General features: G+C 38.4%; 1 long non-coding RNA gene across 5 annotated transcripts in view; it reads right to left on the bottom strand.

Annotated features, from left to right (window-relative positions):
* LOC113963406 overlaps window positions 1–24,670 on the bottom strand; it is a 103,262-nt gene that overhangs the window by 12,151 nt on the left and 66,441 nt on the right. Inside the window, exons 11-12 of one of the 5 annotated variants that reach the window (XR_003532793.1) lie at window positions 13,414–13,479; window positions 8,235–8,358 (exon numbers count right to left, since the gene is read on the bottom strand). This is a non-coding gene — a long non-coding RNA (uncharacterized LOC113963406). Of the gene's footprint in view, window positions 1–4,048; window positions 8,359–13,413; window positions 13,480–13,547; window positions 13,566–15,486; window positions 15,562–24,670 lie in introns of those variants that run through there. The other 4 variants (XR_003532790.1, XR_003532792.1, XR_003532800.1 and 1 more) reach the window with 4 other exon arrangements.

Here is a 24,670-nt window from a genome sequence, read left to right as displayed (position 1 = left end):
TGGCCCAAGGGCTCTGAAAATCAAAGTGGCCAAACAGAGAAGAAGAAAATAGAAGACTGTTCAGCTTTCTAGTTCAGGTTTCTTTTCAAATTTTGGAAGCAATTAATCTGACTTCTGACTTTTCATTGAGGCTATAATGATTTACAGCAACAGAGAACCAAATCTGCAATTTGAGGGGAAAATAGCACCAAAACAGAAGCCTTGCTTACAGCTTGCATGTATATATATCCTACTTACAAGTTTAGATGACTCAAATCTATACTCTCATGGTTTAAAATACCAAGTGAGATTCAGAGTCACATAATATTTGTGTCCCACCAACAGCCCAGTGGGTTTTTTTTCTTGGTAATATATGCTCACACCATATAAAATTCATTCTTGTGCAAACGTGAGCCATTATATTGTAAATTCCACTCACAATCAGCCTATGGGCTGTAGTTCAAGATACTCTTAGAACTACAACCTCAGCCATTCCCCTTGCACTTCTCTAGTTACCAGTTCACCATGAAAAGTTAACATGTGAATAACCAAAATACATATGCACAAGATCACTGATTATTTGATATTATGGTATGAAATATCACTTTGGCCAGTTTGGGTCACCTCTCCTGGCTATGCTCCCTCCCAGCTTCTTGTGCACCTACTCACTAGCAGAGCAGGAGACAGTGAAAAGTCTTTGATTCAGAGTAAGCATTTCTTAGCAACAACTAAAACATCAGTGAGCTATCAACATTATTCTCATACTAATTCCAAAGCACAGCACTGTATCAGCTAGTAAAAAAAAAATTATTTGTATCCCAGATGCCATCAGGACAATCTCACTGCAGTTCATCACTTTATTTCAAGCCTGTTACACTAAAATTTTACAAAAACTGAAAGCAGAGCAAAGGACTGTTCATTACCCCACTGTGAATAAGAGCACATTGGGATGAGAGGTCTGATCTTCACAGTGGCATGAGCTCCTGCAGCTCCCGTACCAGGTAGAAAGAGCAGCAGGTGTTCAGCATCTCTGAAATACCAGGTTTAGAACTTAAAACACATGAATCCTTGAATGACCTCCAAGTCATGAAGTGGCTCCTGTCATTTTGGGGCTCGGAGCCATATAGAGCATTGTTACAGATTTGGGAAATGAGTTCTCAGTGCCGGATACAACTATAAAAACATACAGAGTGGAATTTGGGTCTTACCTCAAATCCCTTGTTTTACAAATGAACAAAAGGTAAATGTAACTAACCTGGGGCTGAGAAAATTTCATCTCTTGCAGATGTCTTAAGTATCAACCAAGACAGAGAATGAAGACAAGAACAGAGGGTGAGCCTTAGAGCTGTGGCATTCATCTGTGCCACGGGGTTGTGAAACCAACTCATTTTTTGACATCTCACACATGTGCAATTGAAAAGTGAATCTGCAGAAAGGAGTTATTTCAAGAGCTGAGTGAAACTAGCTTGCTCAGTTAGCAGAAGTTTTGTGTTAACTTTCTTATATTTTGCTGCATACAGTTCTATACTCCAGGAGTTTTGCTTTGAGTTTTAGCTTCAAACAAACCAAAACTGAATGTAAACCACTGTATTTTGAAGTTTCATGTTGAAAATATATCTCACACAAAAAGTTTCGAAAGCCAAAGTGCAGAGTACTGGTAGCCTGGGGTAGCTCAGCCCATGTTCAAACTGTCAGACTGAGGGCTAGAGACAAGATCTCCCTACATGTAGCGATACTGATATCTAGCTTTTCTGGGCAGTACCATGTCTGTATGAAACTACTTAAGCCCACTCAATTTTATGTAGTTTTCTTCCAGGAATAATAGACGAAGCTATCCCAGAGCTGTCAGACTAAACTAACGTTAAATAGTAGCAAATTAGTAATTGTTATTTTTAATAGATTTGTTTCTAGCTAGATCCCATAAGATTACTATAAATGCTTGTTTAAACAGAAATCCAGAGATACAGATAACATTATTTTCTGCTAAATGAATGCTGGTTGCTTACCTGTACCTTATCAAATATGATTTGCCAGAAGCAGCACAGTAGTGTCCAGAAACACCTTCCTGAAGGAAGTTTTCCTTTATTTTATTCACTTTCACATTTGTTTTCTTAGCAGCCCTTCAGCCCAATGGTTAACACATTGGATTATTCTTAATGGACTCAGAAAATCATTTCTGTCTGATTATCAGACAGCACTTATCATATTTCCATGATCATCATTCAACTTTCCACTACATTAATAACTGGGACTGATTTTACCTAGCAAGCAATCTAAACCCTCTAACTTGACAAAAATATCCCGTGCTTATTTCTTTTTCTAACCATCTAAGAAGGTCACTGCGACAATTCTGGGTATCAGCATTTCTCCTGTGTGATTCACTTGCACCAAGCAAACCCTCTAGACCTACATTTTTCCTTTTTTGCATTTCGGCTTAACCAATAGGATTAACAGGTCCCCTTCTCTGTGGGTGATGATAATGTCAGTACACCACTGCCCAAATAACCTTTCTCTATAGGGAAATGCTAACATTTAATTCTTCAAATTCAAACCACATGTATTTTGGCCTCATAACAGCACTCTGTATTACTGCCTTTTGTTATTAATTTGTATCACTAAAAATCCTAATGAAACCAGTTATTGGAAATGTTAAGTGTAGTAGACATCTAAAATTTGCATATGAACTAAAATATTTAAATGGTGGCTAAATATTTTATCTAATCATTGTAAACACATTTTCAGAATTACTAATGACACATCTCTGTGTATGTTCAGTTTAAAGCTGTGTCTCAGAGGAGCTATTCTTTTCAGTCTGTTTCAGGGGACATAAGCAATGGCTTTCAAATGGTTTCTATCTTTTACCTTAATCTTATCCAGAAATAAAAAGTGTCATTTAAGTGCTGTCTACATGAGACCTCCACCTAGAAGAGCAAATTATGTGTGCATTGGCCACATCCAGTTTCCCTCCTGGTATTCTCTGGAAGAGGCACTGCCACTGTATACAGTCTTTGCATATGTTGCCATCGGGTGACCACAAATATACAGCTGCCAGTGTAGTAAAAATGTTAGTATTTGGGACAAATACTCAGGTACTTCTTGTTCAAACAACATGAACCACAGATTCAAGAGTTTCCCCAAACTAAGTTGTTCCTCAGTAAAATTTAACACAATGGCAAATATCAAAAAACTGATAGACAGGTTAACTTTAAACCCACAATTATATTAAAAACTAGGGGAGGGGGGAGTGTAGAAAACTGTATAAAATTTTAAAGTGTTTTCAGTGACCTCTAGAAATGAAACAGTTTATGTAACGTTTACACACAGGATTTAGGTAATATTTACATAGTTACATACTTATAGTCATTGTTTTAATTAAACATTTCATGTTTTATCATAGAGATGTATTATTTAATACATATAAAACTGTAAACCTTTATGTTGCACATAACAAAGTTTAGATATAAGCACATTATCTGTAGAAAAACATTTTTTAAAACATATACCAACCCACAGGTACAAATTTCCACGGTCTTTTTTTTTTTTATTTGAATTCTGTAGCAAATTCCATCAACTATATCATTCACCGCCTGAAATATACTTTAGTCCCCTGGACTAATATTAAAAAAAGGAATGTATTTTCCCAGTCTGTTTGGGGAGGGCTACAGGGGCTGGCAAATTATATTAAAAAAAATCCTCAGTCATCGGAGATGTTTCCATCAACTCCAGAGATATTCTGGGTGCTTAGGTTGTAGCTCTCCCAAGGCTTCCCATAATGTGCATTCTTTCCCATTTCACAATCTTTCAATTAATTCTCAATCCATAAACTTTTATCACATGTCCTGGTATTTGGTTAAAGCATTAAAAATGCCATTACATCCTTCTTAAGGGACAAACCACTCCTAGTTCTCTGTAGGAGTTTTCTTCCACCTTCATTCAAGCTCAGACTCCCAGTGATCACTGAAATGAATGACACCAAGAGGGTATCTATTTCTTGTTTCAAATAACCATTACAGCCATGCTTTGGGGGTTCATCCCGAAAATGATTGATAAACACTTAAAAAAGAAAAAGGACATGAAAACAGTTCTACTTCACTCACAAATCATACAATTAATACTGTACATTACTAAATCAGATTTTACGATTGCTTTCTAAGTCACCCTCCATCATGACCTTTTCTGTAACTATTTCATTTTTTTAACTTCGGTAAAAATAATCCAAATTCCTTTCAATCATAATACTAGTAAGTGATTTTAAAAAGCCCATAGGAAAGTGTTCTCTGCCTATACAATCCTAATTAATGCCTGTGGTGAATTTTATGCAGAATTTGCTACCTTCCAATAGCTTTAATTTTATTTTAAGATGAGTTATATATTTCATACATATACAATATGTAATTTGTATATATTATATACAATGAATTGCTCTTGTTATAAAATAACAATTCAGAAATGCTCAACTCCATGTCGTACAATTCATATACAACTATACTAACTAATATATTCAAGGTTTTTAACTTCCCTCTGACCATTATAAATTGGACCTGATTAACATAAGTTTCTAATTGTGTGTGTAATCAATGTAAGTATTTCTTTTTAATGCAAGTATTTCTTTTATTCCTTCTATCCAAGTGCCCTGGTACCTGAAATCACTGCTTTCTTCAGCACAATTAGTTTCCTGCATCATGCCCCAAACTGAAGAATCAAGCTTCCTTTTGCCAGACTCCCAGCAGTTTTGAATATCAAACCCCTATGGTCCTGATGAGAAGCCCCAGGACCTTTCATGGTGCATAGTCTCAACAATAGCAACTCCCAATTCACACACAGATTCAGCTCAGCCACCGTAATTCAAAATAGACTCTTGACAGCATCCTGTTGAACACAGTAACTCTGTACTTGTTAGATATGAAATTACTTTCCCGCCTCTATGTCCTGTTAAATTGAAATCAAACACCTCAGATGGAATTACCTTCACAGATGTAGTATCTTTAATTTTGTTAAGCATTTGTAGAGGCACATTAACTTTTACAGCAGTTTTCTAAAGGAGAAATTCAAGTGCCTAAAAGAAGGTGCCTAATGCCTGCTGGAATACCCTGGAGCATCCAGGATATCTGTGCGGAGCTGGCATGATGTGGGACCTACGGGAGGCTTTTGACCTTTGACAAAAGACCACACCTTTAAACTGGCAGTGAGAGACCAAGTGGGATCCCCAGGGGCTCTAAAATGGCACAGGAGGTCTATGTTTAGGCATGCACATTTTTTCTAAAATTAGTAAAATAAAACACTAAAATTAAAAACCAAATAGACTAAATAGAATTTTACATTATTTCACTTAGCTAAAAACATGGAAAAAATTAGTAAAAACTATAAAGAAATTGTTGTATAAATCTCATCCTTTACTGTATAAAAACCTGCTGGATATCATCACTGCTTGTTATCTTGATCCTATAAAGTTCATAATGAACTAGTCACATTCACAATACTTTTATACTTTCTGACTTGAAATTTTAGAATACCACTACATTTCAAAGTTAAAAACTCAAAAAGTCAGAAAACAGTAATACAGGCTTCATGCAAATCCAAGAATACAGCTTTTAGCTATTTTAGAGTCAAGTTTTTAATTCTAAGTTTATGTACTATTTTTTCCCATTCAGCAACTAAGTGCTTGATACTGTTCACAGGAAAAACATTGTGACATTCATAGTTATATAATATATTGGAAAAGACATGGCTGCCTGCAGTACAATTATTTTACATTACTTTGTTGCAAATACAAATTTTATAAATGTAAAATTGATTCCCACTTCAATGTGCTCCTTGCAGCCAAGCCTTGGAGCTTGTTCTCATACTTTTCCTCAAGCAAATTTCCCTTTAATTCCAAGACGAGTTTTGGTGGAGCATCACAACATAGTAGCAAACCATCCTTTATAGTAACACTTCTAGAAATGGCTAAGGAGAAGATAAGCCTGGCTGAACTAGTCAAATGGAAGATGATGGTGATGAATTTACCAGAAAGAAATCAGATACAGGGCTAAGACCTATCAGGTGAAGTATTTCTAGTAGGGTATGGAAGCTGTTGCATTAATGCTGTATACAGGGCAAGAACGAAGGATGCACAATTCTGCTTGCCTGTTTAAAGTAGATAAATTTAACTTAAAGTAATGCCAGGGGATGGAAAGTGAGCTTCTGGAAGAAAACTATGCAAACCGTATTTGTTCAGTCTAGGGTGCTTGGGCCCAAACCTCTCAGCTACATGCTGATGTAAATGGTAGGAGAAAAAACTAATGCAAAAAGACAATATAGATACAAGGGGTCTGGGTAAATTTAAAAGACAGAAAGACAGAAAAATATTTATAATCATGAGAGCTATGATGGGTCGGAACAAACTTCTATAGCCTATAGGGTGGGCAAGGCACCTCCTGCATGATTTTCACAGTAAGTTTGTTTTTAACAGCCAGAAGACTAGACTTCGTATACCAGGAACCCTCACAATGAACCAGCAGGGTCTTGGTTCTTTACAACTTAGCCATAGCTCTCTTACTGTGATTAAGAGAAATCAAAGAGTCTCTACATATTAAAGGATGTTGCAGCTAATACCCAGATGAACACTTAAAGGAAGGCATAAATGTTATGAGACATTAAAATTACTATGAGATTATTTTCTGCTTGAGGCTCATTTATGGAGTAGAAAGTTAAATACTACTTTTGGTTACTTCATACTGAATTCCAAACATTTCTATTGATTTCAGTTGCTTCAATGAGATTACTTCAAGTTTACATTGAAGTAAATGAGATCTGAATTCAACATCTAATTCTTTGTTTCCTTTGGGAAGATTGATGAGTATCACTGATTTTATAGTCATGGGGGGTAAGTAAGCAGTGTTAAACATGCCACAGAGAACAATAAAAAGCAGAAGATAGCTTTAAGCAGACATTGGTTTGCCTTACCAATTGTCTGCCCTTTGTTACTTATAGGTCAGGATAACTCACTGCACATAGATTATTAAAAAATGCAGACGAGCCAGCTTTCTTTGGGTTTTAATTTGGAATAAAGTATCCTTCAAAAGTCATATTTTAAGTAAACTTTTTTTCTTCTTTGTCACAGCCAAATTCTCCAGTTCAGGAATTTACAATATTTTCCTTTTTCCAGAATGACACCTGCTGGTGGGAGAAGCATGGATGAATTGCAGACACTTTATGGGTTTGATTGCAGCTAACCTGACATATTATCTGAGCATGCTCATCACCTGTGTCCAGGCCAACTATTGAAAATAAAGATGTGAAAACTGTAAAGGTCCTATAAGGAGTATGTTGTAGTAGTAATATATTTTTTCCAATCTGATTTAATATTTGCTCTTAATAAACCACAAAGCTACTTACTACTAAGACAATGCTTCCATGGTTTTTCAGTGTTGGACACTAGCCCTATTTTGGGAAGCCACAGAACTAAAATGTCAGATTGAAGTGAAAGCTAGAAGGAAACACTCCCTATCCTATGCAAAAAGCTGTTGTGCTGCTTCAAACCCTCGACTGCAAGTAAAACCAGCTGCTAATGCAACTATTGGTGCTTAACATCCCAAAAGATTAGCATCTCACAAAGAAGTATTGTGCACATGTTCCTGACTCAGTATAGGAGGACACAGCCACAAGAGACAGAAAGCAAGCTGTACCTTTGCCAAAACTGTCCGATACTGCTCAATACATCAGGCAGCATTAGGCTCTCTAATGGGCTTCCATAATCACAGCTCCTCTGCTGCCTGGGTCCACTGCCATAGCCTCCCCTACAGCTAAACCAGAGTCAGACCCAAGCTTTTGGTGCTTCCAACGCACAGAAATATTTCTAAAAGTGATTTCCAATGCTAAGAACTATATACAACTGTATTTCCTTTTTCTGAGCTGCAAAGCATCTACTGTCTTCTATAAAGGTAAGCTGAAGTGTAAGATGCTCCGAATCCTGAAGAAGACCCTAAAGTTGGACTCTAAACTGTATGTTTTAAGCATGACTTCTGAAGAAATTGTTGTGGAAAAAATGCCCAGTTATTTTATACATATATCTATATATATATATTAGATATTAAATTCAGAATTAGAATTCAAAGAAATCTTTTGAATTATTTACAAGAACATAAGCAAATATACACACTCAAATGTGTTCATCTTGGGTAAATTATTAATATATAGGTATTGCTATGGCATAACCTATATATAATATATAGGTATTGCAATAACATCAAAAGGCAAACTTTCTTGTTGATTACATTGGTTTGTTGATGGTGTTAGGCCGCAACTTGGGAGACTTAACTTCTGTTCCTGGATTTATCATTGGCATTGTTACGGCTTTGAGCAGGTAACTTCACAAATGTGTTCCTTCAGTTGTCCCATCTGTGAAAAGAAGATAACGTTGCATTATTTTGATGGTTAAAAGACTGATTTCCAAAAATTGTTTTTATTTTGGTAAATGCAAACACGTGAAAAGGGGGTTTCTTTCTGTAAACTCTGTAAACTAACTCAATATAAGACACATGAGACTGTTTTACAAAGATGACGAGAGTTTCAGTCCTACCTGTGGTTGTACATACTTCTGTTTATAGTGTCCATATTTGTCACACATATAATTGTGACTATCAAAACCTGGAAACATCATAACTGTGGTTTATCCTCCTTAACCTTCTTAACAAAGCAATGACTTCATGAAGAGCCCAGCTGCATACTGATGCCTTCCGAGTAGACCAGGGTAAGCACACTGCTGTGAACAGCAGCAGGATGGAAGCAGAAAGACTGATCTAACCCCCAAATCTCTGCTAGCCTGGACATGCCAAGGTTTGCGCTAGCAGAAATGCAAAGAGTATATTGCAGAAAAAATGCTTATGCAAATAAATTCCTACTTTTTTGTGGTGGACCCTGAGGAACTTTACAGAAACATGTTTTCTAGCTGCTTCCACTGAGCTCAAGGAGTGTCTTCTTGAGCACATCATTATCAACAATTGACTATGACTGTCTCAGTTCTGTGCTAGAATCCAGCAAAAAGACACTTCTAATCCCAAAGCATTAGTACTGCTTTTCTTGTAACATTAGAGGTCAGCTTGAGTTTTGATCTCAGGTTACTGCTCACCCTTAAGCAGTCATTCCAGTTTTTAATGCTATACATGGTGAAGGAAATGCATGCATGGGATAGAAACAGTCTGGGATTCAAATAAACCTCTGCACAAGGATGAGAGCTCTGAATTTTGCCACATTTTTCTGTTCTCTCACTCTACTGGTTGAACTCACATTGCATGGAATAAACTTGGAGTTGGGAATAGTTTTCATACCCCATTCTTTTTATTTCACCTGGGATGTTCTTAAGTTCAACATTTTAAGCCTTGCTCTCTTAATCGTGAGATGTGTGTGATTGCCATAGACCCATCCCACTTCTTATCCAGCAGCTATTAGGAAACTGCTTTGGACCACAGCACTGCAGCTGCAATGTTTCTAAGTGCTCTCATCACTTCTGGTAATGAGTTTCCAGCATAATTTCCCATAGAAGTCCTCCCATCCCTTCCCCCACCAAGCAGCATATGTGCCTTGACGAATCACAGCTCATCCAGACTCCCTTAGCTGCTAAACCATACTATGACCAAGAAGCTCTTCCTCAAGGGCATTCTGGCTTCAGCTGATCTCCTCAGGGACAGCCACGGGCCCTGCAGAAGTGACCTCTAACATTGAAGTTAAACATTACTTTAAACTGATGCACACAGAAGAAGAAATAACCATAACTGATACCATGGCTTAATCTTCTCAATAGTTTTGCACGTGTAGCTTTTCGTCCTCCTGTAACCAGCTTCCTCCAACTTTGGTTGATTCTGTACTTCTCTACTTTCTTCACATCAAAAAATAGGTCCTTACCTTCCTCTCTTTGTCTCATGCTTTCTTTATTTGTCTTACATACATGACTTCTGTATTTGTAAAGGACTTTATCAGCACATACCTTTTTGTTTGTCACTCTCAGAGGCAAATAGAGAAATTCATTCCTTCCAACCATAGTCCTTTGCAGTCAAGTCAGAAGGAACTGCTTATCCCTAGGGCACAGTAACTTCTTTGGGCTGCACAGACACCATGTCGCCACTTCTCAGTGACCAAGTATTTGTCCCACAAGGATGAATACCAGGTAACTTACATAAGTTTGGGGAATGTCACTTACTCTATATTGGCCTGAAGAGGTCTGGAAGACTTCAATTTACAACTGGGAAGTGTGTCCATTTCTTCAGAGTACTAAAGGTCGGTGAGCACTGGGAGTCTCCAGTGCGCAAGGGAGCAACGCTCGGAAGTGAAATGGTGTGTAGGGAAGCAGAGCTCCTGGAAACCTGAACCAACTCGTCAGTCTGCACTTCTGTTTGTGGGACAGATCTGATCGCAGACATGAGCACGTGCTACCCTCAACACCCTTGTTGAAAGCTCACTGTGTTCTTTCCTGAGCAGAGAGTCTCCCTGTCCAGACTACAGGGCAGCAGAGGAGGTGTACACTGCTATTTCCTTCCTCTTGGGAATTGTTAGCGCTATATGGGAGTTTGACTGCCAAAAGTGATACAGATACAGAACCACAACAGTGGAGGTAAATAAGAAGGTTCCCAAGTGTTGCATATTTTTTGCACTGTCTTTTTTTGCATTGTCTTTTTTTAGCTTTCCACACTGTTTCTCTTTGTCCCTTTCCCCTGAACACCAGAAGGACACTTAAGGTTCTCCATCTAAAGACATATACTTTCAGTCAAAATGTCATATATTTTAAACTGTGGTAAGAGCAAAGCAAGAGAGAATCCACACTCTAAGTGCCTTCTGCATCTGCACAGGACTGCTAAACACCATAGACTGCACTGGACTTAATTTCCATGGGGAAAAAAAGCATAATTACCTGACCCAAACTAGCAAGTAAACTTGATTAAAGAACTGCTGCTTCACTTCTTTTCTCCTCCTTACATTTCCCTTACTTCCAAATTTGTTTCCTTCTTCTCAGAGAAATCTATTTTCTGGGGATATATCAAATATGTTGCTATATGGCAGCAAATTCTTCACTGAGATCCAGAAAAGTTAGCTTCTACAAGTTGTTGCTTTTCCAGCTAATCAAAGTACCAGATTTGCATACCATGTACAAGGTGGGAGCTTTTTTTAAATTAGTTTCCCCCTGCCCCATTGTTTTCCTTCAAGATCTCTTTTAAAGCTTTGCACCCCTGAAGTCAGAATAATAGGCCTGCTGCTCTTGTTCATGCAGATCTTTCCTCCCTTCTTACACAGAGAAACCATGTTCTTGTCAAATGATCCCTTTATAATTTATGAGATAGTCACACATATGGTTTCATATACCTGTTTTGTCTGAACTTTGGAACTACAGTTATCATACTCCTCTGAATTGAGCCCATGAGTTGTCCTAAGCTTTGTTCCACCTTTGGCTGTTTATCTGCCATCTCCATACCCACTATAAGCCTCCAGACTTTACTCTGTTGCTAGATCATCATTAGTTTATCCAACATAGATTACAGTTCCTCTTCACAGCACAAGAGTCTTTCTCTTTCCCAAATTTTTCCTAGATTAAGAAGCTTTTGCTATTTTTCTCAAGCTCCTTTCATTTGTTTTTACTTTGTCCCTATATATCCTGCCTTCCAAGACACAACTTTTTTTCTGATCCGTCTTTTTCCTCTGTCCTCGAATTATCTACCAACATCCTTTCTGTGATGATTACCTATCAAATTAGATATGGTGCTTTTCCCAAATGTCTTTTTTCTTTTGTTTAGGATATAAGTTCTAGGTAGTTTTCACATATGAAACTAAAAACTCTACACCTCCTCCACATTTCAACTTGTGAGTACTTATTTTGAAGTTTCTTTTATTTTTATTCTTCCACAGAAGCCATGGTGGTCCTCAAAACTAACTCTAAAACAGGATTGACTGAGAAGTCATTTGGTGAAGAAGTATTTCATCTACCATGTTTATAGGTAACTTGAGAAATAGGTCCCTACTTCTGCACACCTTCCCCAACCTACATCTAGAATGTCTAAGTCTCACATAGACACATAATTTCCAGTAGGTATTTATTTCTCTAATTATACTACAGAGATCTCTGTCCATGTCTAGACTATAAAGATGAACTAAGGGCTTACAGCAGCCATCTGGAATGATTTCTACAGGTTCTCTTTTACTAACTCCTCCAAAGTATTTTTGACACATACAAATTTCGTCTTAGGACACCAATAAATACTAATAATCACTTCTTTTTTTCTGAGGAAGAATTTATGACACACTGGGTTTTTTTGAGAAAGACAGTATACAATATTTCCAGGCCACTCCCAAAGCAATTGCATCACTGGACAGCACAAACCCCAGGGCTGCTGGATTCCTGGCTGCCCTAACACTGGGATACTTCAAAAAAAGCAGTCTCCTATGAAGCCTGGGGGAAGGATAACCTGAAGGGGCAGCAGCCTGATGACTCAGTAGGCCTGGGGAGGCAGACCAGAAAGGTCTGACCCTCCACCAGGAAGACAGAGAGCTGCTATCCCACTGCAGGGACAAGGTGGGAGCTGGCTATGCTAGAGCAGGTGAGACTTGGGGGCGGAAGGGAATAGAATTTACTCGCTTCTAACTTTGGTGGTGTAGCTTTTGTCCATCTTAAGAGGTGACTTTATCCATTTCATTATTTATTACCACACCAGCAATCTTATCAGCCCAGCAGAATCCCAAGGGCTGACTGGTGGAAGCAGTGAGGGGAGGGCAGCAGTCCCTCAGCTCCGCTCCCTCTGAGGCTTCAGTGAAGCTGATGCACCCCAGGGACAGCATTTCCACCCCCACACAAGCAGCATTTTCTAACTGAGCATGGCCCCAACCAAAAACTTGTGGCAAACTCTTGTCTGCAGCTCTATAAACTCCAGTTACCAACAAAATATTTAAATCTTTCACAAGCATTAAAAGTGTGAAGCAAGACCAGTATTTCAGCCATCAAATGAGTAATATCTGAAGCAGACTCAACAAGAAACTTGTGGGAATTTTTGTCTAGCATTATTTACTACTTCAAATTAGTTACCAGATCTAGCCTGTTCAGACTGCTGTGCTTGTTACACTAACAGGAAAAAAAAGCTGAATTCTGGGAGTCTTTTTTTTGTTGTTGTGGTATACTGTCACTCACTTTCACTAACACAATACAAAAATGATGCCTGGGATTACAATAGCATGATGGAAACTTTCTACTACACTTCAGTGAATCTAAGGGAAAACATGTACATATGTGCTACAGATATTACATGCATTTCCAGGAACGCTGTCAAAATTGAAGACATCAAAAAAAAACAAGACAATTAGGAAGAAAACTGCTTCATCAACTTCTTCCATTACTCATACCATGGGGCAGATGTAAGATCAAAACCAAAAGCATAATTTTTGAAAGCCTTTTGAAAATTTGGCTGGATTTTCTACCTTGTCACCTTCATGAGCCATGGAAAGAATGAGCAGATTGTGATCTTTTGAGAAGGAAAACACAACCTAAAGTATCGATGGAGTTCAGGATTAGGTCCAGACACCTAATTGTTTAATTCAACAACAAACCACATTGTACTTCTCTTATGCATCTGCAAAGAGAATAGGATATGATGAAACAGAAAATTCTCCCAGTGGTTTTGTGTATATCATCCTTGCCACTTTCATAATTAGAGGACATAGGCTACCATTAAAGTCAATTGCAAAGTTCCATTGACTTCAGTAGATGTGAACCAGGCTTAAATATTATGCTTTTCAGTTTTCTTGAGGTTTAAACACCTCATAAAATAAATTTACAGATGAACTAGTAAATGTACACTTACAAAGAAACCTCCTAAGGAGTCCCTGAAGCCATATTTTTAAATGCTGCTATTCATTCAGTTTATGTCAGGCAGATTAAGGGACTGTCAAACACGGGTGTATATATCAAGAACAGCAATAAGAAATGCTGAAAACATATTCCAGAAATATAATTTCAAAAATATCATTTGATACATTTGACAAAACAGACTTAGAAGAGTGTTTTATATGATGTGACATATTTCACAAGCTCAGAAAACCCTATCTATTTATTTATCTGCCTATCCATTTCACTAATCTGTAAATGAAAACATGTACAGTATATGCAGCAAGTTTTTTTTTCCAAGAACCCTTTCAAAACCACTGACATAAAAACGGAAGAAAAACTAATTGAGAAAGAGAAAAAGTGCGTGGGGAGAGAGAGTCTAACAGAAGTCAGAAATACTACCATCCAGAACTGATGTTTTCTTCTTTAGTGCTATGTGCCCATTTGGTATAATTTTTGATCTCACAGATTTTCCACGTGTAAAACTCCAATTGACTTCACTGCAAATGAATGAACTGCAGAATCTAATTAAGCCTTCTGAGGTTTGAAAAACAATATCTCACATGCTGCCTGAACACTTCAATGAAGAGGCAAGGATACTGTCCAGCTCTCCAGAGCAGACTTCAACTATCCAACCTGGAGATCTTGTTGGTTTTTTCTACCGTGCTCTGCTTCATTCAGAAAATACCTTGCATCTTCTCAACAACTGTTGTTAGCATCCACCAGTCCTCCTCAGTGCTGCTTTATGTCCAGAACAGATCCATGTTAGATATAGGGATGAGAGAAAACAGAGTGCAGTCGCAAAACTAGAGTCAGTGTTCCAATGCAAATATGTGTTGGAAGAATACTGAGGCTGCAGGGTTCATTCTGCTAATCTTAATTTTAGTATACTTGTCTATGCATCTTGAATATTATCTTAATGAGGTGTTGTGAATACACTTGTTTTTAAAAATAAACTAATACAGACTACTTTCATTATGTGTATCATACCCACAGAAACCCATCAACTAAGATGGTGCCTTCAGGCCTACACACACTAACAGGGAAATGGACAGTAAAGAACAGAACCGTGGACCTACTCAGGTTGGGAAGAACCTCAGGAGATCATGTGGTCCCACCCCCTGCTCAAAGTAGGACCAATTTCACCATTAGATGTGGTTGCACAGGGCCTTGTTGAGGTTGTCCAACTCTCTATGTGCATTCAGGCTAGTGGTGAAGAGGAACTATGCTGGAGGCTTGCCAACAGCACACAAACTAAAATTTGGGAGCCCTAAGATGCATTCCAGCTCAGAAGGGACAGGCTCCCTACTCCTGGTTCCACCACATAGCGTCACTGTAGCTCAAAGTAATACCCAGGGGCAATACTACAGGGGTTGCCTCTGTTTTGGCCTCTGGTACACCCAGTTGGTGACTGCTCAGTCATTCTGTGAGGACAGTGTATGGAAAGTCTGATCACGGGAAGGAGCTGTGAAAGGCGGAGAAGATGAAATCTCTGGAAATATTTGCTGTTAGGCTTTAGTAAATCCCTATGGAATATTTGGTAACTGTGGTTTTTTCCATGTCTCGAAACAGTTGACCAAACTTGAAAGGCTTTGTGAGGATGGCAAAAGGCGCATACCTGATTCAAAGGCAGAGAAATGTCTGTCTTTGCTCAAAAAATACAGGGGTCAGACTATTTATTTATGTAAGCAGAATATCTAGCCTTCTTCTTCAATCACTTTTCAATTCAAAGATTCAAAAACCTAGAGACCGACATCAGATAAAAATAATTTTAGCCCAAATACATTAACATTGGCAAAGCCCTGGAAAAAAAACTAAAGCAAAATATTATAACAGGAAGCACTAGGAGACCTTCATCATGGCCAGAGCTGCCCATACTGCCTGTAATATTGTTTGTTAAGCACTTTGGAATCCTTAGAAGTGAACAGAACCACATCACTAAAGCTGATGGACTGCATTTCTCTGCTCCCCATTTCTGCTGCAGTATCTTACTGTTAATTATTGTTGTTGTAAACCACAGCTGGGTAGTGGGAGCACCAGTTAAGTATGTTTTCCTCTGGAACTAAACTCCAGGAAAATAAAAAATTCTAAATATGCATTGCATCAGGATTAAAGACAAATTTTGAAGTTTGTTTCCAGAGAAAATGTTGGTGCATTCAAACTATATTAATATACAGGGGAGGGAGTGCCAAAGGACAAGAATACTCCACAAATACAGCTGCAATTCCTTGAAGTCAGAGCAAGCAGCTCCTTGCCCACAAGATGAGGTAAGTTAGGGATGTAGTGTAACAGCCTGCATAACAAAAATGGATCTTGTAGCTCTAACTATCTGGGCTGTGAGGCCCCAAAACTAACAATATTAAACACATCATACATATGGTTTTTGTATTCAGCTTGAGTTTTATTTGACAGTCCTAAATCCTCATTTTCTTTAACAGTATTCTTTCTATCATTATTATTAAGGAGGTGATTTTTTCTGAGCTTCCAGTACGCAATGTCACTAGCTCATAAGGGATCACTCATGGACTCTCCATTCTATCATACTCAGCAGAAAGTTTGCTGCTGATTTCAGAGGAGCAAGATTTCATCCCACAGGAAATCAAGGTAAATGGGAAATAATACTCATTTCATTCAATTAAATAATAAAGCTCACACATTTTCAGGATCTCAGTCCACAGACATTTCCTTTTTCTGTCAGAAAAATACAGGTGGGAGGATATGTAACATAAAGTACAAAAAAAAGATGCTGTAACACAGACTAAGACAACAGGGCCAAAGCTGTAAATTCCTTCCATCAGCATGGTAATCTGTATTTGTAAAAGGCCAATATTGAGCAGGCAGTAAAAACAGAAATGCATAACCACATCACATCATTCCAGTGCCAGAAATATTCATACTAATTTCCACCATCAAATACACAGTATGATTACTTAAAGGTTTTCTTAACCAGTCTTACTTATAAAAACAAAATCCTCAAGATGGTATAACTTCATATTTTCATATTCTCTAACATGAATATACATCATATCGGCAACAATCTGTACCTTGTGTACAAGTCTCCTTCAGGGTTATTAACATGGAATCAACGTCTTGCAGTAAGTAAACACTTATTTTTCTTGGGGTTTATGTTAAAAATTGTAAATTAATCTTTCAAGTCATTTTGAACCAGTAAAACAGTATTGACAAAGCAAGCACTGTAGTATGATATCTTTTATTAGGCCAACTTAGAGTTCAAAAGTATGCAAGCCTCCTTGACCACACACAAGTTCGTGTATGCAAAACACCAGGCTGGACCCATAAAACATATTAAACTGCTTGTTTTGTCACTACAGATATATATATATATATATATATATATATATGAAGTATGTATATATAATGTATGTATATATGCATATATATACACATTTTAAAAGCTTCAGAATAAACTGTTCATTGATACAGGTTTAAAATAACAACTCTGAAGGATTTCTGTGGGTTGGCATGTAAGCTTGCTATATATTACTGGGTTTAATAAAGAAAATTTAGCAGCACACAGAACAAATCCTGCTTCTGATTTCTAATGAGGTCTAATTCCTATGAAAAAAAAATCATAGTAATACTGTTAGCAACCATATGTTCTTTGCTGTTTATAATAATAACAATGAGAATACCTGGCAAAGATATAGCACAGTGTTTCACATAAAGTGTTTTACAAGGAATAATACAGAGGGTCACTAACCTTGTAATAGCTATGATACTTCAGGATGCTTTATGCAGGTAAGACCCATTCTAAATGGATATGTCTCTTCTGCATAAAAATTTAAATGTTTCTAAAGTTGTTATGTGTTCCAGCAAGGTGTGTGCATCACCTGCTCACCTCTGCTTGTCATCCCACAAGCATCGGTAAACAGATCATCACCCAGTTCTTCAATGGCTCTCAGTCCATGTGACAAGCCTTCCTTCCCCAGAACAGAATGACCAGTTGTGGGAGCTACAGACAAAGAATATATCAAAGAACTCTGATGGAGGCAATCTCTCTTCTTTCTTAGAGTTCTGGCACTTGAGAAACTCTTTTTGGGTGTTTCATTAGGAGTGCAGCTGCACCAGCAAATGGAAGCTGTTCATTGGAACAAAGATTGAAGAACTAGTATCCTTCAAACCTTTGGGCTACCAGCACATGTAGAGCTTCCTAAATGTATCAATGACTGCACGGTGCCTCTACACCCCTTGGCTACTGGAACTCTACCAGCACATGCTGTGGTAGTACCTTCTGGTCTAGTTGTATATGCCTTGGGATGGGTTGGTGGATCTAATCTGGCAGCATCAAATGTGGCTCTGATAAAGTCTGTTAACTCATTTTGAATGAATTTGAAGTTGATGCTACATCTCAGATTTGATCCTGAACAACAAAGGCTGTTTGAGACCAAAGAACATCACAGGTTTGCAGAAGAGCTTTGTCTAGATATGGCAGTACACTCACAAAGGACCAACATTTTGACCCTTCTACTGGTGAACTGGGTCATGGGAAAAAAAATATTGGTAAGCGGATACACTGATTAATAAGTAATCTGAAACCACCTTTAGAATAAACTTGAGATGTGGCCTCCGTGTTACCCTATCCACCTGAAAATAATATGGAGGATTAGACATAAAAGCTAGAACTTCATTTACCCCTGAGCTGAGGTAATGGCTACTAAAACTGTGGATTTCATTGACAGATGATTTAGTGAACATGATGACAGACACTCAAACATGGCTCTATTAAAGATAAAAGCAACATACTTAAATCTCATGAGGAGGGATTTTTTCTTATTGGTAGAGAATGTATGTCAAGACCTTTAGAAACTTAGGAACCACATAACGAGAAAATAACAAAGAATCAGCACTCATAAGTGTCTGGCTGAAGTTTCCACTAAATGGGCTCTGATACACCATTTTTTCCTGATAACAAAGGCACCAGAGGGATTGGCTGGATTGCAGTTCTACACTACAACCTATGATGAAAAATACTTCCTGTGGCCAAATTGCAAGACAAGGAGAACACTTTCTCACTAGAAATGTGGGCTTGTTTGCACCTCTAGAGTGAATCTAGTCCAGAGAACATCTGAGAACATCAGTACCATCAGGGCCAAAAGGGAGATGGAGATGTAACAATGTCCCAAATATTGGGACACTATGTTCTTTGAAGTTGAGAGTTTTATCGGTGACTGAAAAGGTACTGAAAAACTAAAAACTAAAATTAGTTATTCTTTTGCTTTTGAGAGTTCAAACTCCACTGCTAGCTGCAATGCACTGATTCAGTCAGCCTCGGTGTTTTGTGTCCTCTTCATGTTTGGTATCAATGAGGGTGACTGAAAGGTCAGCCAAGAGCTGTCCTCCCTTTGTGGGCCTCGGTGACAGCTGACTGTTGCTACAGTACCGATCTTCTGGAAACACTGGTCTTGGGTGTAGCTGATGACAGTGGGTGGCCTCAGCCCTCTCATTAACAGGACACCAGAGGAGAGAAACAGGCACTTCTAACATATCGTTCTTCTCACCACAAAGGAAGTGTCTAAAACAGGTAAAATGAATAATTCCCCAGGATTACCCACTCCTCTCCATTAACCAGAAATGTTACCTAAGGTGACATGCTTAGACACAAACTTCCATATCGCAGACATCTACAATTATATTAGAAAAATCCCACCATAAACATGAGACGAAAACATTGGTGCTTTATGGCACAGATGCACCTAAGAGGTGGTTTTTATATCAGTCTTACACACCACAAGTACTAAAATTTTGACTCCCAAGTCTTCTCTGGGCATTCACAAAGAATGTCAAACTGCACATTTGGAAGGAATCTGGCCTATTTCTCAAGAGGAGAACACAGATTATGTCCATCATGTCATACATCTTTCACATATGGGTGGCTCAAAGCCTGAGAATTTCATAAAGCTGATCATTAAAAGGAATTGCACATCTATTAACTATTATTTTACTTATTTGCCAACAGAAAAACACCTATGCTGACAAAAAATATAGCAACTATGAAATACAGTAATAACAAACTATCCCCAATTAATGTATCCAAGCAAACACTAGGACAGACCTACTACTTTGCCAAGGAAACAAAAGGTAGGTAACTGTAAAGTTTGAGGCTGCTTTGAGACCCTTGGATAGAGTCCTGTGTTGAGAAAGTATACATTTTGTGATCTAACAGATTCAAAGAAAAATAAGCTCTTTATCTTGCTTTGTAACAAGATTTCTCCATAATATTTTCATAATTAAAAAATAAGAGTAGGCAGGTGAGAGGCAGGTGAACAAGGAGATGAGAAAGAAAAGTGTAATTGGGGCTCCTACTTCCAGTTCCTACTGCACAAGCTATAAAATTGCTGTAATGTCTTTCTCAGAGAGCTTTATTAATGGCATATTTTCATACTGTCTTCCAAGCTAGACTAGACCTAAAGGCCTCCTTTGATATGTTTACACTGAATTAATATTAATTAATGATGAAGGGTATAATAAATGATCTGTTGAGCTGACTAAATGTAGACATCTAAATAAGAGTGAGATGAATTGTCTCTAAGCTTCATTGATTGTATTGATTAGTTTGACTAACTCAGGGGAGATTCAGGTTGGATATTAGGAAAAATTTCTTCACTGAAAGAGTGGTTAAGCATTGGAACAGACTGCCCAGGGAAGTGGTGAGTCACCATCCTTGGAACTGTTCCAGTGGACATGGCACTTCCCGATATGGTTTAATGGGCATGGTTGTATTAGGCCGAAGGTTGGATTTGATGATCTTGCAAGTCTTTCCTAACCTTAATGATTCTATGATCTATGATTGTGGGACATTTAGGCACCCAACTCACATGTGGACATCTACAATTACCTGAAAGATAGGCATCTAAAATCTCTCCCAGGTCCCACAACTCTGACTGAGAGGTGAATATTCCAGAATAGTTTAGTGATGAATTAAATGACCTTAAAAAAAAATTAGAAATGGTCTGAAAATAGGAGACAATTGTACTGAGACAAGATTAAAACTCTACACTTGGGTAGCACATGAAGGATGATAAGCTTAGGAACAGTTCTGAGAAAAAAAATTATTGAACTGAAGATTAATCAACAGTGTCAATCGGTAATAAAAACCCAAAAAGCCAAAAATCATTCCATAATATAATGGAATGTAGACCTGACAAGGCATACGAAGGAATCCTTCATTCCGTTTGGCAGAGGTTACACTGCATGCAGTTTTGGGCACTGTGCATCAGGAAAGATGGAAAATAAAAGTAAAGCTACAAAAATGGTTGGAGATCAAGAAAATTAAGTTATTCTCAAGCCATTTCAAATCAAGATCCAGAAAAAGTAGCAATGGGCTTATTTTGCAGCAAAAGAGATTCAGATTGCAGATCAGACTTGTACACATAAATTGCACATGTCAAAAAGGACAGTTTTCTAAAATGATTAAACACTGGAGTTAATCACTTTGAGAGGTTCTGCAATCTCCCTCCTTGGAGGTCTTAGAAAGCAGGTTAGTCGAGTATCTGTTATGGAGAACATAAGGCTATTTAATCTGCCATATCAGAGGGAAGGAGTAGATGACCTCATCTGCTCTAGTACTGTTTTCTCTAATTCTGTGATAACAAGTCACTTTAGAGACTTGCCTTTTACTACAACAGTGTAGTATATCCAGAATTAGGACACCCAGACTTTTCTCATTCTTTTAAAAAACACCAGCCAGTAAAATTGACCTATTCTTAAGACAAAAATAAAATCTCTTTTAAATAGCCATATTTTAAAAATAGATAATAGAATCATAGAAAAGTTTGGATCAGAAGGGAACTTTAAAGACAATCGCCCTGTCATGGACAGGGACTTCTTTTACTAGATCAGGTTGCTCAAAGCCCCACACAACATGACCTCGAACATGACTTCCAATGATAGTGCATCCACAGCTTCTCAGGGAAACCTGTGCCAGTGTTTCACCACCCTCATAAAAAATTTCTTCCTTACGTCCAATTTAAACCTGCCCTCTGTCAATTTAAAACCATTCTCCCTTCTCCTTGCCACTACAGTCACTCTGTCTTCCTTACAAGTCCCCTTTCTATATTGAAAGGCCACAATAAGGTCCTTCCAGAGCTTTCTCTCCTCCACACTCAACAACCACAACTCTCTCAGTCTTCCCTCTTAGGAGAGGTGTTCCATCCCTCTGACCATTTTTGTGACTCTCCTCTGGACCTGCTCTAAAAGGTCTTGTCTTGTACTGGGGAGTCCAGAACTTCATGCAGCACTCCAGGTGGAATCTCACCAGAGATGAGTAGAGGGTCAGAATCACCTCCCTCAAACTTGGCTATGCTTCTTTTGATCTAGCTCAGGATACAACTGGATTTCTGGGCTGCAAGCACACATTGCCAGCTCATTCCAATTTTTCATCAACAAGTACCCCAAAGTCCTTCTCCACAGGGCTGCTCTCAATTCATTCATTCCCAGCCTGTATTGATACCAGTAATTGCCCCAACTCCAGTGCAGGACCTTGCACTTGGTCTTGTTGAACTTCACAAGATTCCCATGTTGCCAGTCCCCAAGCCTGTTAAGGTCCCTTTTGGATGGCATCCTTTCCCTACAGCAAATAAACTGCACCAATTAGCTTGGTGTCATCTGCAAACTTGCTGAGGGTGCACTCAATCCCACTATCTGTCCTTGATGAAGATATTAAATAGTATTGGTCCCAGAGACACCACTCATCGCTGGTTTCCCCATGGACATTGAGCGTTGACTGTAACTCTTCGGAGGCGGTCATGGGAGAGACTTTTCTCCCCCACTCACTGTCTTCCAGTTAGGGGTTTGAGAGATGTGAGAAGGGATGTAACATTGAAAACTGAGCCAAAATAAATAAAATCAGTAACTCATACGTCTCCATGTCATCTGCCACAGTTCTTCCTATTTACTGGGGCAAGGAGTGGTGTTGTACTCCTTGCAAATTTGTAAAAAGTGCATAACTACATTATTGTTGAATCTTTAAATACAAAGTGAGCAATTTCATCATTTTTATGTCTAAAAATCACACTTCCATTTACAGCCACATCAATTGCATAGCACAGTAAATATATCATGTGGTGGATACAAAACTGTGCATGCAAATTCATGTAGCACTTCTGCATCTTTTTAAGTTGCCTGTAAAATCCCCGAAACAAAGACAACAAAGAAAACCCTGAGGACTCTGTCATACATAAATATCACTTTCTTTTTCTTCAGTGACTTTCCTGCAGAATAATGTTATCACAAACCCAGAAATTCTTTGACCTTTTCAAAACAGATAGGTTGGGGAATTACCATGAAAATTGCAACTTCATAATCTTCTAACACAACCATTAAAACTCTGTACCTTCTCAGAAACCATGTGGATCATTTGCACTGAGTTAAGGCAATTTTGTGGTATTATATTTCAATGACCTTGTGCCCAGGGTTGAAAAAATACTTTGTAATATGCTCTAGATGGACCAAGCACGTACCCACCACTTCTGTGAGGTCCTACAGCACTACTACAGAGCCATCCAGCAAAGTGACATTTGGGAGGAGGAGAAGATAGAACATGGCAATTAGCACTTAAAAGCCAAGTGTTCTTTTATATTTGTGGTTTGACCTGCCTATGCTTCTTCCTTCCTGAAATGAATTATCATGTTACTGTTATCTGTTTCTTAGGAGTTTTTTACCAAGTTTTAGAATTTAATTGAATTGCCCAACTCAGTTTCAAGACAAATATTCTTATTTGCATCACAGAACTCTGGGGGAAAAGCCAAGTGTAAATGGTGTCTCATGTTCTGCATACTGCTGTAGTTAGACACATACAATGGTGCTTCTCTGTGCCTTGGCAAAACTCCCTTAAAAATTGTTGTTAAGCATGCTGGGCTTTTATATGCCAAGTTTAAAAGAGTAATAAACATGCTACCAGATTTTAATATTGTGAGGGTATATATTAACAAGGTCATCAGATCTATCAGATTACAATAAAATTCCAATGCCATTTTTTTGCTTCTATAATCCCTCAAGTAGCAATGTAGAAGCCAGTGGCTCTGGGACAGGCACTGTCTTTTGGAACTCCATCAGTGACACTTGTCACCCAAGTCCACAGATACTGTAGCACAGACAGTTTAGCTCTGTTATCAGGTCAAAGACATGCTCAGGATTTGTCTAGACAAGGTGCATTGAGAAACTAATCTGGATCAACCAAATGAAGTGAACTATAATATTGGATTTACACTCTGACTAAGTATCTGCACAGGTGTTTAATACTATTTAGTAAATCTGCATTAGAAATCCATTGAGATTAACTCGCATGTCTCACAGATGAGTGCTTTATGCTCAGCGACAGTGGCGGTTTCTTAACAGAAACTCCTTAATGTGAGCCATAAAGCCATTCTCTTTCTTAAGACTTTTTCAGCCAGGAGCAGCTCCATCTAAATCTGCAGTTCTTAACCAGGTAACTAGAGAAATTATGGCATCTATAAGAGAAGTGACCTATCGAGCAGATTAGAAGCTTATGCTTATATTTGGTGTTATAATTGAGGCATTTGGGGACCCCTGGTGGCCTAGTGGTTAGCATGCAGGACTCTCACCTCTGGGACCCAGGTTCGAATCCAGCCAGTCCCCCGGGCAGATGGAGTCCGTTAGGCCTGTGAGGCCATCCATCTATGAGAAGGTCACTCTAAAAACAAAACCTACGTCCTGAGGACCTCACTGCCATTGTCCAAGCTTGCTTGGCCCCAGCAGATGAACCTTAGGATTAAAGGGTGGGCTCAGTTCAGCGCAGGCTGTGTCTCACCTAAAAAATCCATTGCGCAGGCTGGAAAGGTAAAAGACCTTTCCCCAAATCTTCGGTCGCGA

This window comes from Neopelma chrysocephalum, unplaced genomic scaffold (assembly GCF_003984885.1).
Source record: "Neopelma chrysocephalum unplaced genomic scaffold, ASM398488v2 Primary Assembly neopelma1_25, whole genome shotgun sequence".
Taxonomy (NCBI): domain Eukaryota; kingdom Metazoa; phylum Chordata; class Aves; order Passeriformes; family Pipridae; genus Neopelma; species Neopelma chrysocephalum.
The sequence above is the reverse complement of the archived record's forward strand: the minus strand, read 5'-3'. Positions and strand labels throughout refer to the sequence as shown.